This window comes from Coturnix japonica, chromosome 3 (assembly GCF_001577835.2).
Source record: "Coturnix japonica isolate 7356 chromosome 3, Coturnix japonica 2.1, whole genome shotgun sequence".
NCBI classification, from domain to species: Eukaryota; Metazoa; Chordata; class Aves; order Galliformes; family Phasianidae; genus Coturnix; species Coturnix japonica.
This window is the reverse complement of record NC_029518.1, coordinates 25,128,621-25,148,079: the sequence shown is the minus strand read 5'-3', so window position 1 is coordinate 25,148,079 and position 19,459 is coordinate 25,128,621.

Sequence of the window (19,459 nt, the reverse complement as noted above, 5' to 3'; positions counted from 1 at the left end):
CAAAATCAAATGAAAACACTCCAGATTTCTGTTAATTCTGAAGATCTGAACTTGTATTTATTTTTATTATAACATGCAGTCTTGTAATATGATTGAATTCCTCAAGATAGAAATCTCTATTTGCTGATAGTCACTAATTTATTTACTTAAAAAAAAATAAAATTAAATCAGAACCACAAGATTAAAAGCCATTGTCTCATCATACGTGAAATATAAGAGAAAAGAGACATAGCTGTTTCTGCTATAACCTCCATAGCCTTGTTTCAAATATTCAGGGCATAAAATGTGAGGTCCTCTTTCTCTCCCATACAGCTGAAATGACTGTACTGTGCTCAACATAACCTTTTCCCTTTCCTTGCAAGTAGTTTAAAGCTAATGCACACTATTTTGCAGGAGAGAAATCAACTTTACATGGGTACATAGCAATAGCACATGGGGTAACAGTTTTAAATTAAAAGATGGGTGATTTAGACTAGATGGCAGGGAAATGTTTCACTGATATGGTGATGAGGGGTTTGAATAGGTTGCCCAGAGAAGCTGTGGATGCTCCATCCCTGGAGGTGTTCAAGGCCAGGATGGATGGGGCCCTGGGAAGCCTGATCTAGCGTCTGATTTAGTATTTGTAACCCTGCCAACAGCAGTGGGGGTGAAATCAGATGATCTCTGAAGTCCCTTACCAACCCAAGCCATTGTATGATTTTAAGATAATATCTCTTGAGTTTCTTCATCAAAATGTAGGGTCTTGTTTCTGCATGTAGATGAACCTAGCCATGACGTCTTACCAGAGGTAGTACTGAAGTAAGTACAGATTAATATAACCTCAGTGATTTGGGGAGCTGTCTCTCCACCACTTCTATGGCTCTAATAGTCACAGTGCAGCACCTGATTTGCACAATGGCCAACACACTCAAGAGAAGATAGCAAACCATCTGTTAGAATATAGGGCCTAAGTATCTCCCCTGCATGAGAAAGAAATAAAGCCTCTGAGCTGCTAGCTGGGTTATGCTACATGACTTTCAAACCTTAAAATGCCCAGATTCTTTAGGTACCTGCTTCACAGTACACCTACACCATTTTCATCACTGGAGATTTTAAAAACACATCTTGTAATAAAGCATAAAGAACCATATAGTGAGGTGTAAGTTTGTTTTCTGTTAAGGTTGGGGGTATAGTGTCTAAATGAACACAAATCTCAAAGTAAAGATGGGAGAAGGGTACCCTAGGAAATACAAATGTTTCTCAAACACACCTCATTTTGCAATTTATAAATGTTTGATTAGCGGGTTTTCATTGCTTTGTATTTGAATTTCACCTTGCTCTTTTTTTATCCCTGACGTAAGCGTGAATCTGAGTGAGTTAAAACCAGCACATCTGAGTGTCTGAAAAGCACATCAAGTTTGCCTGGGTGCAGGTAGCAGAATCACAGGCACTCTCAGTAAGATCAGTTCTGTTGTTCCAGACAGACTAGGTAGGTGAATGTGTGAGCATGTAAGTATATAACACTTAGGAATGAAAGCTGCATACGAAATTGAGGAATTTTCTCATAAGAAAGTTCTGTGCCCCAGTTTTCCCATCACCAGCACAGAGGACTGCCAAAGCCCGTCTGTGTGCTATATAGAGTTTGTACTGCTTGCACTTCACACATTAGGAGAGTTGCATTGAAACTCACTTCTGCCTAAGTACCTAAGGTGCTTGCTGGGTAGATCATAATCCACTTCTCACTTTGGCAGTCTATGAGACTTCTCTGACAGCTCTGAAAACAGACCTCATTCCTGGCATATTAGCAGAGCCAAAAGCAACAGCTAGATCTCACAGCTGATTTCATAGCAAAACCACCCTGTGCCACTTACTCCTCAAATTCAATTCAACTAGGATTTTCAGTCCTCTAGGAAAATGACTTGTTCTAGCACAAGCAAGCACATTGTTCACAGGCTCAGCAGAAAAATATCAGCACCGAAAAAGCTTCTGTCTATCATGTGCTAACAAGTCCAGTTCCTTCCTGCTTACTGCTCAGTTACTGACGTATTTACTGAGAGAATCCACGTCCTCTCTCTGCATTCATTTCACCAAATACCTTCCTGCCTAGTCTCCTCTCACAAGTTAAATTCATGATTCCTGCATTCTCTTTTCCCTGCAGCTGTCCCCATGCCCTTCCTTTCCCTGACTGACTGGACCTGCACAAGAGCATATCAAAGTAGTCTTGCTAGCTGCCCTGAAAACCTGTCCTCCTGGTGAAAACAACTCAAGGACTCTGGGATAACGTTTACTTTTCCCATGTTTAAAACACATTATTGACAGAAAACCTAAAAATGGCTAGCTATATCACAGTATCACAGTCTCATGCAGGTTGGAAGGGACCTTAGAGATCATCAAGTCCAACCCCCGGGATTCGATATCTATTTCTATTTTATTTCTCATTTTAAATGCATGGTTTTGTGTTTATAGAAAAATTTGCTGTTCACTCTGAAAGCATCCCCTTTCATTTTGCATTATTTCCCATTTCAACTAATTCAGTCTTGTTGCTGACCTTTGCCTTGTATTTTCCTCTGAAATTTCAGTCCTTTCCTCATTACTGATATTGCTCGACTATTTAATATCTCCACATTTCACAGAATCATAGAATTGTTTGAGTTGGAAGGGACTCCAGAGGTCATCCAGTACAGCTCCCCTGTAGTGAACAGAGATACCTACAGCTACATCAGGTGCTCAAAGCCCTGTCTAGCCTGACCTTGAGTGTCTCCAGGGAAGGAAGTTCCACCACATCTCCAGGCAACCTTTGCCAGTGCCTTACAGCGTTTATCATAAAAAAACTTCTTTATTATATCTAGTCTAAATCTCCCCTTTTTTAGTTTGAAATCACTTCCCTTTGTCCTATCACAGCAGACCCTGCTAAAGTGTCTGTCCCCTTCTTTCTTACAGTCCCCCTTAAATACTGAAAGGCTACTACCATGTCTCCCCTGAGCCTTCTCTTCCCCACATCTGGATGCAGCTCTCCAGGTGAACTCTCATCAGCACAGAACAGAGGGGCAGGAGCTCCTTTACCTTGTTGGCCACGTTTCTTCTGATACAGTCCAGGATATGGGGCTGAATCAAAATCATTATCATTAGTATACAGAATTGTTAAAAAAACTACTAATTAATGAGTGATCACAAAACCATTTCCAAAGAAATCCCACCACTAACTGCCTCCAGCCGAATGCTTCCTTATCCAGCACAGCCTGTTTTCACAGCAGAACATTGGCTTAAGCATGGATTTTAATGGTACAGGAACTTCTGGCAGTAAAATCCTCTGTGTGGTCACAGTAATTAGCACTTCTTGGATACCAAGCACCTCCTTATAGGCTGCAGCATGCCACCCACTGCATTCAAAAGACAGCAAAGGTTGTAGGCTGTGCAGTGTCTCCCAGAAACTGCATTATCCAGGCTCTACCTGCAAACAAGACAATATTTTTTATAGTTCATATTTCTTTATACCAGAGTTTTGTCTGATACTGCCTTTGCTTACTAGGCATGATCCTGACCTTCACTGTCCTTTACTGGTCCTCATCCCCAGGTTCCACTCAATATCTGGGCATGCTCTTGCTGTCCTCCACCTGCCATGCTCCTAGCTGAGGTGTTGGGATGTTCCCTGAATGGAGAGGCCCTACCTAGGTATTTTATACATCTGTTCTGCATTCATACACATCAGAACATACTATCAAGTTTTACCCATTCTTATTTGAGATATCTGCAGCTACCTCGTTTAAAGTTCTGCAATAAAGATACTGTGAAATCTTAGCAGGAAAGAAATTAATGATGAAAAAAGAAAAAAAGTTACATTCAAACTTGGCTGCAAATTTGGCAGGATACCATCATGGTTCATGTAGTGCACCTAAAGGCACTGGAATATTTTTTGTCTTAAGCCACATTTGTCACTGCTTTATTTCACTTGAAGAGGGCATTCAAAATATATGTCCATTTGTAAATATAAGCTAAAAGCCAATTACTGGTGTGCTGAACAGCATATTAGACAGCCACTTCAAATGTCATCCTTTCATTAAGCAGCAGGAGACACATAAAGACTCTTGAAAAAGGCTTTTGTGTTTATCTGATAGATCAAATGTATGGCAATCAGGGCAAAAGCTCTTTTTTGCAAATAGTATAGCATAACTAGGAAAAGTAGGTGCATCTCAAGCCAGCGCATTTGTTTGTTGCTCAAAAAAATCTCTTGTATTTGTATTAAATGATACATGGGGTAGCGACAAACAAACACCTCATTAGAGGATGTACAGGTGTATCCCTAGGGTCATGAAGCAGGATATTGATAAATCTCTAACTTGTGAACTAAAATAAAATGGGCTGTTAGTCTCAGGAGATGGCTTTGGAGGGAGACAGGAAATCTCTTCTGTTCAGAATAGCATGTGATTTCAGTTACATGATCCAATCAAAACCTCAGTATGAATCCTACCCTTGCTCTACTCTTTAGAGACCATAATCCTCAGACCATGTAATGCCTTACTGAAGAGGGAAAATAAGTTTAAAGTGCCACTGATGGTCTCCTGACTTTTTCAGAGACATGATTCTGTCATTATTTGCCTTAATTGATTTCCCACAGATCTAAAGGTATGAAAGTGAAATCAAAGCTGCTGCAGTGATAAATACGGAGCATGTGCACACACACACACAAAATGAGAGTACTCATACAATTGCTCAGTCGTTTTGCTTCTCAGTTATGAGAAGAAAAACCTTTACTATCACAATGCTTATTTCCTCTCACTCCTTCCCCCCACCTTTTTATTTTTATTTATTTATTTATTTGCAGAGAAAATACATGGGTGCATGGGTGTTCTCTGTATGGACTGTGATCTGGTTATGCAATTACAAATTGGGAAGCTAGCATTATACGAATACTAAGCTGCATTTTTAGCATCGCTATTAAAATCCTGCAGTAAATAGGGTGCTATGCTATTCTTCAGTAGACCTCTTTATCTTAGGAGCTTTTCTTTTCCCCTCATAGTACCTACACCCCCATAGAGAGACACTTGCTTACTATGAAATAACTCTTAAGATCATAGATTTTGTTTTCATTTTAATTTCCAAGAATATTAATCATTGTCAACAGTAGAAATTTCTTAAAGCAGGAAGGAAGCATGATTTTTTCTGATGTCTTTTTCTTTTCTTTTAATAATCCCATCTGTCTTATCGGATAAAGGAACAGTTCTGTTCAATCTTGCAAACAATTTATAATACTCATTCTTAATCCTTGTTCCAAAATTTATTTAAGAATGAAATTTAAAAAATACTGATTAATTCTATATATTTGCTCACATAAGTATGACTTCATTGAAATCTGAGGAATAATATCATTCTATAAAATTGATCTAGTTATCTACATGTATTCTGAATGGAAAATTAAGCAGTTAATATTACAGTTGAGTAAACCGATTCAAAGAAAAATGTTTCTGATTTGTTTTGGTACTTTTTTCTGCTTCAGCACTGAGAAACCCATTCCTCAGGTTTACTGCTGTTTGATGAAAAACACAAACATTCAAAAAGTCCTGAAAGCCAATTCTGAAGCTATTTAACTTTACACTATTTGAGCGAATTGCCAACAGACTGTTAAATTCACCACCAGAATAAGTCTTCTGAGTCCTAGTCTGAAACTGCTACTAAGTGACTTGTTAATAACAACAACAATCAGAATTTAGACTATTCTTTGACTTTGATATCAATTACATGATTATTTGTTTCAGTGTACACAACTGCATATTTAAGTCTACAATTTATGACTGCAAATATATTACCTACTTTGAGTATATTGTATTTTGTGCAATCACAACACAATCCACCCAAAGAACTTTATCTGTAAAATCTCACCAAAAAAAAACTTGTTTGATATAGAACTCCTTGGCTAGCTCTGAAGCAGTGTCCATGAAAAATAATGAAGTAATGAATAACCTTTTGCTGTAATTGACAAGAAGCATTATGGCAACTCATAGTAGGGTCACCTTATTGTAATTTCAGCAAAAACCTATTATTATATACTTCTGGACTGAAATATCTTGATTCAGATAGATTCTAACTCTTTATTTTTTACTTTTCCAAGTTACAATTTTTCTAAGTATTAATTTTTAGCAAACAATTTGCCTGAGCACTAGAATGGTAGAAGAAATTGAAATGTTGATGATAATACACAAAAGAAACCTCCCATAAAAGCAAGCATAAATGATGTTGGTTTCTAAATTAGCTATCACCGTTTGGAAAATATTTGGTTCTCTGAAAACACTAGCACAATGTTCTGCAGTGATCATAAACACTAATATAATGTTAGGAGTTATTAGGAATTGGACAGAGAACAAAACAGAAAATGTTTTTGCACCACTGTATACAAACACAGCATATCCACATCTTGAACACTGTCCAGTTCAATCGACTTGACAACAGTACAGTGCAGTTGCAAAGTCAAGAGAAGAGTGATGAGAAATATAGAAAAGTTTCCATATAAGTGTGGCCCACAGCTCTTCACCTTGGAAGAGACAAGACGGAACAAACTCATCCTAGTTGTCTACACAATCTTATCCAGTATCAATCTGACAAACAAGAAGCATTACAAGCTATTTTGAGTGAACATGAGAACTAGTGATGCTCCAATGCTTTTATTGAAAAGAGCAAACAAATACTATTACTTTTCATACAGCTCACAAGTAAATTGCAAATCACATTGCTAAGAGATGTAGATGTGAGCAAAAGTTTAAATACGTTCAAAACTGGCCTACACAACCCCTGGGGTAGCTCTACTGGTGTCATGTAAAACATGATGGAATTGATGCAACACCCAAATTTGTCATTTTTAAAGAAGCTGCCTTAGGACAAGAAAGAGACAGCTTCTCTACTCCCTCTTTCTTACATTCACCTGTAATATTTGCCACTAATCTATGGTGGAATGGTAGGAAGGAACAATCAGGGCTAGACAGACTTTTGATGAGACTTAAAATTCCCAATGACGCCTATTAGAATCATAGAATCAGCAAAGCTGGAAAAGACCTCCAAGATCACTGAGTCCAACCATCCACCTACCACCAATATTTCCCCACTAAGCCATGTCCTTCAGTACAAAATGTAAACATTACTTGAACACTTGCAGGGACAGTGACTCCACCACCTCCCTGGGCAGCCTGTTCCACTGCCTGACCACTCTTTTGGAGAAGAAATTTTTCCTGACTTTATAGAAATACTTGTGAGATCATTGCATTTTATTTGTATTTTTTGAGACCCTGTTGAGTTAATCTCTTTACTATTAATATATTTGTTAATCTAATTCAATTTTGTGATGTCTACTACGATAACAGCAAACTATAATCAAACTACTTCCTATAGACAAGAAATTCTAAACACTGCAGTAGTAAACAACAACTTAAAACTCAGCAATAACCTTTTACTGAACACTGCATCCTTAAAACTGCTAATACAACAGGCTTATGAATTACTATATACATTTTGAAAGAGTTAGGTCCTGGAACCAAGCACAGCATTGGTCTTTGCAAAGGACATTTTAAATAAAGTCACTTAGCCTTTGCAGAATGATTTTTCATTTTTTAACAATGTTTGTAGTCTGCAAATGGGCAGAATTTCTGAGTTTGTGTGACTGTAAATTTAAGCAATGTGTTATTTGCTTTCGCTTAACACTACTTACAAGCCGGATTGCTGAAATCAGTAAATTCTGAGGATCCCAGTATACCATGAGATGCATTTGCTTCTTGTTCTTTACTCAGTGCCTATGAATCAGATCTTCAGATGGAGAGTAAACATTTCACAGATATCAGTGATTCTGCAGCAGTTTACATCAGCTGAGAATTTGATCCTTCCAGTTAGACAGGGAAAGGGACCAAACAGACAGAACCAATGTTCTTCATTCCTTTAAAATGAATAACTGAAACCCTGCTGCTACTACCACCAGAATTTACAATAGGGTTGCTAAAGATGAGTTGTGGTTACATCAGTTTTCCCCAGTGCTGACACAGCTTTCCAGTGCAAACTTCATTCTCACAGGGGCCAGGAAAGAGCAGACATAAAACAATTATGACTTGCTTTTGCTTTGTGATGCTTCTTTGGCTGTCAAACTCAAAAGAATCAGAGAAGATTGGAGGAATCTCATGTTTGAAGATTTCTGCTTTGTTATTGTTTTTGTTCAAGTTTGTTTGGGTAAAGGATGTGTGGAACAAGCAGACAGGCCCCTGAAATCTGAGATACAAATCATTCATTCAATGTGAATGATTATGATTATTTCACCCATTTGCACCCTGCAATCCATTTCATACCATATTCAAAGTTTACTATACTTTTATCATGGGGTATTTATTCGTTTTTGGTTTTTTTTGCTGCCTCATACATAAGTCATTTGCAAGCCACCAAAACTTGCAAGAAATACAGAAACAAATTTCAATTCATCCATTCTTCCTTTTGTCCTCAGAACAACCCAGAAATGTTGTTCTTTGAAATAAGCAGACTAGAAGGGTCTGCAGTCTGAATATATGTACGTTTAATCCTTTTCCCACTAGGAATTGTTTTTGCCAAATGGTAAAAGCAGAGACAAAGCAAATAACTACTGCCTGTTCCCTCTTAGTCTGAAAAGCACGGCTGTTTTGAGCAGTCTTCTGGAAAGCTGGAAAGACTTCTCCTAACATTATTACAGACGTCTCTCATTTGAGAATTTGCAGCGCTTTCACATCAAATTAAACACAGTGGGAGCTAAAGGCAACCAACAGCTCTCTGAAGAACACTGCAACGGTTAGCAGCTACAAGCTGCATTTGCAAAGGTCTCTAGTTGCCTAAGAACAATGGCAAATACCTCACCAGAAGCAAGGAGGCATTCAGCTCTTTGGAATATGTAGGACAGTCCTTAGCAGGTGCATGTCTGTAGGTGAACAAAGTTAAAAATCTATTATTTCCTACCTTGGCAACATCCTAACTTAAGCCTCTGTACAATACAGGAAGTGTTTTCCCAGATGTTTAGGAAACAATTGAGGGACTCCTCCTGCAAGAGACTGGATCTTTCTCCTTTCATAGAATCACAGAATATCCTAAGTTGAAAGGGACTCATAAAGATTATTTAATCCAACTCGCGGCTTCACATAGGAACATCCAAAAATCAGACCATATATTTTGTTGAACTCTGGTGGCAAGATCAGTGCCATGACTGCTTCACTGGTGAGGCTGTTCCTGCTCCTGACCACCCTCTTGGTGAAGAACTGTGAACCCCCTTTCAAGAACTTGCACCCAACTTGTAGCCAGCACTTCACAACTAACTTTCAACTGCACTCTTGTCACTACATGCCACCCAGCTCTTCACTTCAGCTCCACCCTGCCATACCCATCCACCGTGGCCACCTAACAGAGGTCTGTGAGACCCTAGAGGGAGCACCCCCAGCAGAGCACTCACCTCATAGGACCAGACCACAGTGGAGCTTCCAATACAAGGGAGAAGACTACTCCACAGACCAGGTTTCTCATCAGCAAGTGCCAAATTCTGAAAGCAACAAGTGTCAGTGAGAATTTTCCAGCAAGAAAAGATTCAGTACTGTTTTATAAATTCAAAGCACTATTTATGACAAGATTTATTGATGGTTGATAGTGAGAAATCTTCAGTAGGTAGGAGAACAGTTATTGGGCAACAGCTATTTTCTGCCCCAGGTCTTTTTTTGGCCCAAACACTGCCAAAACACAGATACATAAACACACCTGTAATACATCAATATATGTTGATTAAAAAATAAATAAATAAATAAGACAAAAGAGGAAAAAATACATGAAGAATTATTCTCTTTCATTTCCCCAAAAAATGTAAAAAATAACAACGAATAATAATTTTAAAAAGCAAGCCATTGGTAGTCTAAAATGACTTTAAGGCAAACTGAAGTTAGAATGAAGAGATATTTGAGAATGGAAACTATTCAGCAACATTAACATCAGCATTTTTTACCAACATATCCTTTATAAAACACTTAGCTCACATCTCAAACTGATTTAAATATAAGAAGAATATATAAGAAAATATAAATTTATTTAAACTAGGAAATCTAGGGCATGTGCTTACTTCCCTTAGACACATTACTAATATAGTCTCTGTCTCAGGGAAATATCTTTCTGTTACCTAAAGACTTCTCTCATAATATTATACTTCATTTGAAAATTCAATCTTCTCCCACTTCCCAATGGGGTTGTTTTTAGACAGATGTGATAGCAAATAATCCTTTCTGATGTTCATTTGCAAATCTGTGATCCCTTGGAAAAATGCATCCTGTTCAGCAGGTCATGATCCAAACTGCAACCAGCATGTAGGTGCTGATCTACTCCTGTTTGGGCTACACTCCTAGCTTAGGCCAGGGATCCTGTTGAGGGTTGCTAGCTCAGCAGCAATTTCCTCTGATCCCCCTTCATCAGAAACAGTGAGTAATTTTTATTGTCACTGTTGTTTATTTATTTCCTGTAAAGGAATAGCCATTTGTTTAAATTTGGTTGAAAAATAGGTACCATTTAATTGCAGTGGAGAAAGCATTGCAGAAAGAGTCTGGAATTCTTTGCCCAAATCACAAGAAGAAAAAAACACCCTTTTTTAAGATAACTTAAAGCATATCAGCAATAACCAGGTTAAAACTCTCTTAAAAGGAAGGTCACAGCAATCCTTATTGGATAGAGCAAATTACTCCAGTGCATTTCTCTTTCAGCTATGATTTTGTGCGCTGACCTCTGGAAAGTATGGTCAAATAGCCTTTAGCAGCAGTTGTAAAGCATAAGATCACTGCATGAACGCTGATTTCATTAGGCAGCCCTGTATAAATTAGCATTACTTACTGGGGGGTATGTAGCTAATGGTACTGAGAAGAGGAGGGGTTTGTTCATTCTGTGCGCTGCCACTCAGTGAGGAACAACCTCCCTATCCATCTCCGGGGAGACAGACACCTCTTTCTGCTTTGCTGCAGATAAAGAATGTTACACTATGAGACCTTGCGTAAGATCTTATTTCCCAGTAGACCCCATGCAGACCATTCAAGAGACAGAGCAGCAGCCATGGACTATAAGTTACCCAGATTTACGCCAGGAAATGATCTCTTTAATGGTCAGATTTTGCACCCCTCCAGTTAAAAACAAAACAACAACAAAAAACCCCAGTGTGCTGGCCTTCAGCCTCTAAGAAATGAGAGCCTTCCAGTAGAAATGGAATAAGTCCCTATCAGCCTCCTAGGAGCCCCCAGCATATCTTCATCAGAGAAGACTGCATACGATTTGTCCTTTCAGGCATTTTTTTTCTTCATTTAACTCTTTAGGTTAGATATAGAAAGGGTTTCTACTCTGGTTGATGGCAATACTTTTTCAAAAGAGAAAGCTGGTTTGAAATATCCTAAAGATTTTTAGAGCTTGGATTTACCTGATTTTTTCCAATATTACTCCCCTTCTGAATCATATCCACTGAAATTGCCAGTGCTGTGCTGCCAAAAATGTCCTTTACATAGATGAGCTCCTACCATTTAAATACCTCTAAACATCTATTTAGACACCCTGAATTCTCCCACCAGTTTCAGATTTAATCTGTTTTAAGAGAAGGATTAACTCTTAGGGTCATTTTAATTTTTATGGACCAGTTTGCTAATCGCCCATGAGAAAATTCAGCCTTGTCTGAACCCGTGGGAAGGGGTAAGTGAATGAAGAATTAGCAATAAGAATAAAATTAATCAGAGGAAAGCTTAGGTACTGAGTTATAAACAAACTCCCAGTTGTGACATCTGTAGAATAATTAGCAAAATTATGGAAGAAGAAATAGCACAGTTTTGTTACAAATAGTACAAATTCTGATCTAAATAGCAGTCCTGGCACTCAGTATGGTCCTTCAAGCAATCTTCTTTTTCCTTCTGTACTTCAACTAAACAAAATGAATCCACAGATGGGAAAGGTGAACTCTGCTATACAACCCCTTTCTTTGATCCCATTTAGAAGATCAGTAGTTCTCAGGACTTCTGAAGAAAATTTGATGCCTTCTACCTTTAGTAACATTCACTGGAAGCATCAGAAAGTTTTCTAGCAGATCCTGTGCTCTGTATACTTCGTTTAGTGGCATGAAAACTGTCACTGGAAGCTTTGTTACACACTGCATGTAAAAACGATATAAGGTAGAATGACATCTTTTCTCTCTCTAAAGAAGAGGCAATTTTCACTCTCAGCTTTACTTTCCAATGATAAACTCCATCCATGGTTTAAAACAGTGTAATGGCAGCAGAATTATCTTTCTTACATATTTATGTTAGCTTTTAAGAAGAATTTAAAAATATGCAGGAAGCTGTACTTGCTTTCCCTTCAATTTTTCTGTGGTGATGGCAGTACTCTAAGACAAAATTCAGTCCCATACAAGCTTCACTCTGTTTGTTTAAGCATCAAAACTTGTCTAAGGAGACCTTCTTTATGCTTTCCACAAAGTTGGAAGCAGGAACAGCTGGAGCTGAAGTGGGGACAAGTGAGGAAATGAACAGGATCCTGGTCTCTGCACTTTGGTGAGAGGGTGACCAAGAAGCTTGGGCTTGTCCTAGTCTTTGGGTGCCATCACCTTACATCTATATACTGTAACTTGTTTTATTTACAGCTGGCTTTTTCACTGTCTCCTTGCAACTTCATGTGCAGCCTAAAGAAATGGGGTTTGGATTATACTACTGTAAGATGGAAATTTAAAAAAAAAAAAAAAAGATTTTGTTTGAAGTTCTTTAACTTAAATTTCAGTTTGGATCCTGTTGCAGTAGAAACTACTGCACTTAATTTGCAATCTGAGAACCACAGATTTGCCCAGAGCAATTAAAGTTCACTCCCACATCCAAAAGTAACAGTTTGAATCAGTTGAGTTTGAGGTTCATCAATGACATCTTGACAACAATGTTCAGTTTAAGAAGTAGGGTATATTTTGGCTTTTCCAAGAAAGACAGGCTTATCAAATACTGACTGCCTAGTAAGCAATGTTCATGCATTTTTGCAGATTTGGTCTAGCAAACTCTGATTCATAGCCTTCTGTTATACAGGAGAATGTCTCAAGTGCCTTATCAGATGGTCTGGCACTGTCCTACTGTCTGTACTTGCATGCATAGATGGGATAGAGAGCACTCATACAGATGATGTCAAGCTGAGGGGGGCTGCAGTACTCCAGAGTACACTACCAGAATATGAAATGATCTTCACAAAATGAGATAGCAGTCTGGAATTTGGAATGTATAATTCAATAAGCTCAAGTGCAAGATAATTTAATCAAGAAGGAATACTTCATTTCAGATAGAACAGAGTATAACAGATCAAGAAACACAGTTAAGACCACAGTGGTTCACAATATAAATTGTATCCAATGGCACCATATTATTGCAATCAAAAATGTTCCCATACTCTAGCATCATTCTTAGCATGACCCTTGCCCATGAACTAAGACACTAAAAAAAGCCTTCTATTGATAAGACCTCAGTTGGGATCCACAAGAGTGTGGATTATTTCATCTGAAAATATTGATGAAAATCAGAAAACCAGAGAACTAAATCAGGAATAAATAAATAAATAAATGATAGAAGTAAAAATAAAGATAAAAATTAATTATACTGCTCAGAGATGTAAGGAAGACATAACTTGGAATGCAAAAGAAGGAAGAATTAATTTGTAAAGAAGGAAGAATTAATCTGTACATAAATCTGATGGACAGTACAAGACCTATTACAAAGTAAGGGATATTTTCTGGCAGTAATGGTAGGGAAGGAATGGAGAAATTTTCTGTAGGAAGCCAGTGCTATTTTTATCACCGTAGTTCTTGAGGAACAGATAAAGCAAGTGCCATCAGGAGTGCTTTGTGTATAGCTGAGTCTGCTTTGGAGTAGAAAGATGACTTAAGATGACCTCTTGAGATGGCTTCCAGCTCCTTCTAAGCTATGGTCTCTGTTCATTACACTATTTCTGTGTACCTACAGCAATATGTTTCAAGGCAGTTAAAACATTAAAACATACATTTCTTATTTTTCCCTCCTAAAACTAGCAAATTAATGATACTAATAAAAATGGTTTGCTCACCAGGCTCCCTTTGTGCACTCTAATTACAACATTGTGAAATATTTGTGCTTCATATGGGAGCTCTGCTTACCACTTAGATCCAAACTTGTGTCATCTGTTTTTTTGCAGCTAAATCTGCAGGCAGTAGTAGGCATGGGATCCCATTCAATCTTAGTGAAACAAACCGTTAAGGAAACATGCACACAGCCATTAGTTATCTTGGCATAAATAAGTATATACCTTTCCCAGAGCAGCAAAAGCAATCATGTATACATAACGCGCCATCACAGCTATTAGTCTGCCTATCCTTAGCTTGAACTGCCCTTTACTAAGCATGAATACATTTGCCAAAACTTATCTTATCTGACTTTTACCTCTACAGCTCTAGCAGGTAATGGTCACATGAGATGAGGCTCTTTTACTGGTAGTCTCTGTTGGGTGTCTGAATCATAGCAATCATGAAGCATCCCTTAGTCTGTATGCAGGGACTCCAGCCCCCAAAGGCACTCAGCCAGCTAGAGCTTTTGGCTCCAGAAGGCAGATTTTGTCATCTCAGCTATGCAGAAACTGCTCCCACATTTGCAGGAACCCACTCTGGCGCACACACACACAGACTTTTTCCAGTGGTACTTTAAAAAGTCCCCCAGGATGGCACCTAGATGTAGAGCACAGGTGTGAAACACCATGGATGCCAGTAGAGCCCCCAGGCTGCTTGTACAATGAGTGTCTAATGGCCTAATCAGAAGCCAGCCCCCTCTTTCTCTACTGCAAACTGTGCTCTGTACAAAAGGCCTCACCATCTTCTACTCACACAGCATCTTCATGCTGCTGAGTGTCCTTGCACATGAGTCTATATTTGAATTGTAGAATGGATTGGGTTGGAAGGCACCATAAAGACCATCATTTCCAAACCCTTGCCAAGGGCAGGGTTGCCACCAACTAGATCAGGCTGGTCTCTCTTTGACATCAGTCTTCCCAGAAAAGAAGCTTCCCAGTTACATCACCCCCACTATCAGTATTAGTTCCCTCACAATCAGAGTGGAAAAATGAGTTACAGAGATGAAGGTCTCACGTGTGATTGGGCTATAGATGGTACCAGTTCTGTGGCCAGCTCACTGGACCCTGCTTCTGGCATGCAGAACCCTACTCCTTTTATGTAGATAGGGATTTTTTGCCTATTTTTTGGAGTAGCAGAAATAATTTTCCAGCCTGAATTATGTCAATGCCTACAGCATGCTGACAACATTGAGTATTCTGAGCACCTGGAGTAGTATGTAGTCAAAGTAGTCTTCTTGCATCTCCAGCATTTAACTGCTCACATACTTGCAGGAAAAAAAACTTTCTAATCTCCCTCCAGTTTTACTTTGAATGCAGAATACTGCCTGGTCAAGAATAACAAATAGAAAGAAAGAATGCACCAATCTTTTACATCTAGAGGAAGAAAGAAAAGAAATAGAAAGAAAACAAAAGTAACTACTCCAGCCCTCCTGGCAGCTAAAATACAGAGTATATGTTGGGAATGCACACTTCAGAAGTCTTGTCTTTTATATGGAAATACAGAATGTGCTGTTAGGAGTAGATTAACTGGTCTGAATTAATAAAATACAAAACCCCCAAATTTATTCACAATTCAGGCCAAACTTGAAAATGCTTTGAGATTCACAAACAAAAATGAAAGCCTGTAGCACCTTTACTTTCCATTATTTTTCATTTTTACTGAGCACTGAAATACTAAGCACAACTCAGTCGTGTTGGAATGCCAGCAGAAAATACTCACACATCCATCCAATATGGATGAATATGAATATCTCTCCTGAGATATTCAGGTGAATAGGAAAAGCTTTCAGATTCTTTCACATTTCAGAATCTTTCTTTTCTATAGTATTTTTTCATGTTTTGAATATTTCCCTACTTTTATACAGAAAACAAATGATAAGAATGAGCCATACATATCAACCACCAGTGAAATTAGATTGAAAGAGAAATCTTTTATCAATTAAGTTGCAAGGGGCATTAAGGGGAGAGGGCTCCTTTTAATAAGGGGAGTTTTCAGACAAAATGAAAGCCAAAGAATGAGAGCCTGAAATAATATTTTGCTTTCTTAAATGAGAATCGACATTTTAAAATGTAAAGATTGATTCTGAATATGGACCATCCAGTGAAAGCAGCACTAAATTAAGTGTTGCCTCTGTATCTCATGCTTACTAAATAAGAGGACTTTGAGCCCCCTAGTAACCCTGGTCTTCTGTGCTGGTTTAAAGCAAGCCAGTGCCTCACTCATGAGATCCTCCTCAGAATGCCCTGCCCGAGCGATGAGAATCAACAAAGAAGAGCACAGCAATTTAAGGGTGGAAGAAAAGGTATTTCTAAGTCCTTCCCCAAAAGCACTGAATAATGTCTTCCTGGAGGAGAAAGGGCTTTCAGACCAACCATGAGTGGGATGAGTCTGGACTCCCCAAAATGAAAGACAGGTCACATGAGAAGCAAGGCAAGACAAACGTTTTGCCTGCCCAGAAGGTAAAGGAAAGGAATAATGCTTCTGGCAAAACATAGCCTTGAAGGAAAACAGTATGTTTTCAGTTACAAGATGAAAACCCCTTGTGTTGGACACCACCAGCTCTGCATCCAAGGCCTGAAGGTTTCTACTGCTGTGGGGAAGAAACTGCTGAAAGTCATGAGAGGAAAGAGAAGCCTCACAGAATTCTTGAACCTGAGATACAGATGAAAGCCAGTGTCAAAAGCAAACAACAATGAAATTCTGCCTATACCAAATGTATTTAAGAGAAAGTGAAGTTCTTTTCCTCATCTTTAAAAAATGAAATAAGTAACACATTTTCCAAGGTGATTATTAACCATACTTATCAGAATGTTAAGGCTTGAATGACAGTCATGAATTACTAGGGACTCTGAGAAATGCAACAACCCATGATTAAGAGCCAGATGGACTGACTCCTGAAATTAATAAATAAATAACCTGAATGGTAGGGGTAAGAAGAGGTCGAGCAAGGCAAGGACCATAAATAACAAGGCTGAAATAAAATATTTAAGACTGTAAGTAAACATAATCCAGTGTCACTGGATAATACTGAGGAGAAGAAAAATCAGTCAGCAAGTCTGGAAAAAATGTTTCTTTTCTGTTCCAATAGGTTGAAGAACAGCTTTGTAAGGAACATGATGCGTATTGTATGGCTTGAATAAATTTAAATTTAGAATCACAAAAATCAAGAAGTGTAGATGAGAGCTGGGGAGGAAAATAAATTTGGAAATACAGAGTAAGTGATATGTGATAACGGATTTCTATTTTCTCTTTTATAACTTAATTGTAGCAACAGTCAGGAAGGTCATTTTGTTATTATTATTTGTCACACGGGTTTAAGAGAACTTCCTTAACCCGGTAGCTAAATATTCATTATAAAATTGCATTATTCTCAGAATAGTTTAGTATTCTAATGTCACCACTTCACATATTTTGAATTCATGGATTGATCATAGATGTTTTTAAGTTTAAATGAATATCTTAGAAACGATAATGTTTCCTTTTCCCTGACTTTCTGATTGCTTGCAATGTAAATATTAGTACATGAGGATTTAAAACTCTGAAATTCGGAAAAATATATGTACTTGGCTTTGAAAATTTCCTTCCAGATCTTGCCATTGCACAACACCTGGGTGACAAGACAAAAGGAATGCACAGGGGAACTGCACTTAATAGAAATAAACTGATTAAACGTATTTATTCACAGAAACTTTCCTGCAGTGTTTGCCTTGCTCTAATTTAATTTTACAGCACTCTCATTCCTGCTGAACAATAAAGATTGCTGCAATTTTTCAGTCAGCATACAATGAACCAGGAGGTTTAGTATTGATTTGGGTGCAGGGGGGAAGTAGACACTGTGGCCTCAGCACAGGAAAACATTTAAATCCATCCCCTTTACAGGCAACAAATATCAAATATTTTCTTAGAACGAGAGACAATTTAAGTTGCATCCTGAAGTTATGATTGCAAATTGTTAAATGTGGACACAAATGAGACTTATTGTTTGCCACCACCATCATATTTTAACGTGATAACTACAAAATTAGATTATATAATAACAACAACACACTGTTAAAGGTATCTCCCAAGGAAGCAAAATGAAACTTTGTAACTGTAGATATGCTACAAAATGCTTTGAAGAATGACGGTAGGGAGTAATGTCACAAGGAACAACTTTTCTCACTCATGACTGCAAATATGGCCCTGAAATTTCTCAGCTATATCCTGCAGTTCAGAATAGTGCAGCCTCTTTCCTAAACTATGATATAAGCCTGTGCAAGACTGCAGCATGCTCAGCAATGAAGGAACAAAAGATACAGGAACAATTTTTGGTAAGAACTCCAGAGGTATCTTTATGATGTCCTAACTATGTCAGCTAAAATGAGATGGACAGCCTGATTCCTTTTGTTTTAATCGACATGAGTTTAAAGCATAACATTAATATCTTACTCAAATGAATCATTTTCTCAGCTCAGGCCTGAAATTCATTGTTTATTTGTCACTTCAGAGATTATTTAATTCCACATAGACAAATGATTCCACTGTCTGGGGATCTCAAATTTCATTTTAAGTGTAAAGCATATAACCAGGTGTAATATAGAAAATGATTTGTCAGCATTAGTCTCCTACTCCCTTAAATAAGCTTATTTAAAACACTAAGTTTTCTTTATTCAACAAGGAGAGGCATTCTGTTTTTTTCAGCCTTGGGGTAATGCCAGAGTTACTCTGGTAACCTGACCAGAGTTATTTCTGTTTTCCTTCAGAAAAACTGAAGCAAAATTTGGTCCTTGAAATTCAGATTCTGCTTGCATATAAAAGAATCTACAACCTCTACAGCATTATTGTAGACAACAAATAAGTCGTAGATAGATATAATTTAATGAGGAGCTCTCTGTAATAGATCTGGTATGCAGATATTTCACTAAAAGTACACCAGTTTCACACAAACTCAGTTAAAGCACTTGATCATCATTGCAGCAGGTAAGTAGAAAGAGATAAAACTGAACCCAAAATAGCTTGATTTTGATTTCACTTTATGCTATAGTTAAGTCAAATAGAATAGAATAGGATTGCACATAACTTTAGAAAATCAGCCCAGGTATTTACATTTCTAATTTAAGCCATTTCCAGATTTGGGATAGATGCCTTGCCTATGGACGTGGAAAGGATGAAGTTTCCAAGAAAGGTAGTAGAATTTTGGACGTAAAGTAATTAGCCATAAGTAAGCTATTACATTTACACAACCTTGAGCATTATTGTCAATATTAGTCCTGGTCTGAAAGTAATACTTTTTTTTTTTTTTTTTTGCATAGCTCCATGTGGACTAAACCAATCCAGCTTTTCTAATTGCTTTATGGGCAGCAGACAACACAGATAGGACTG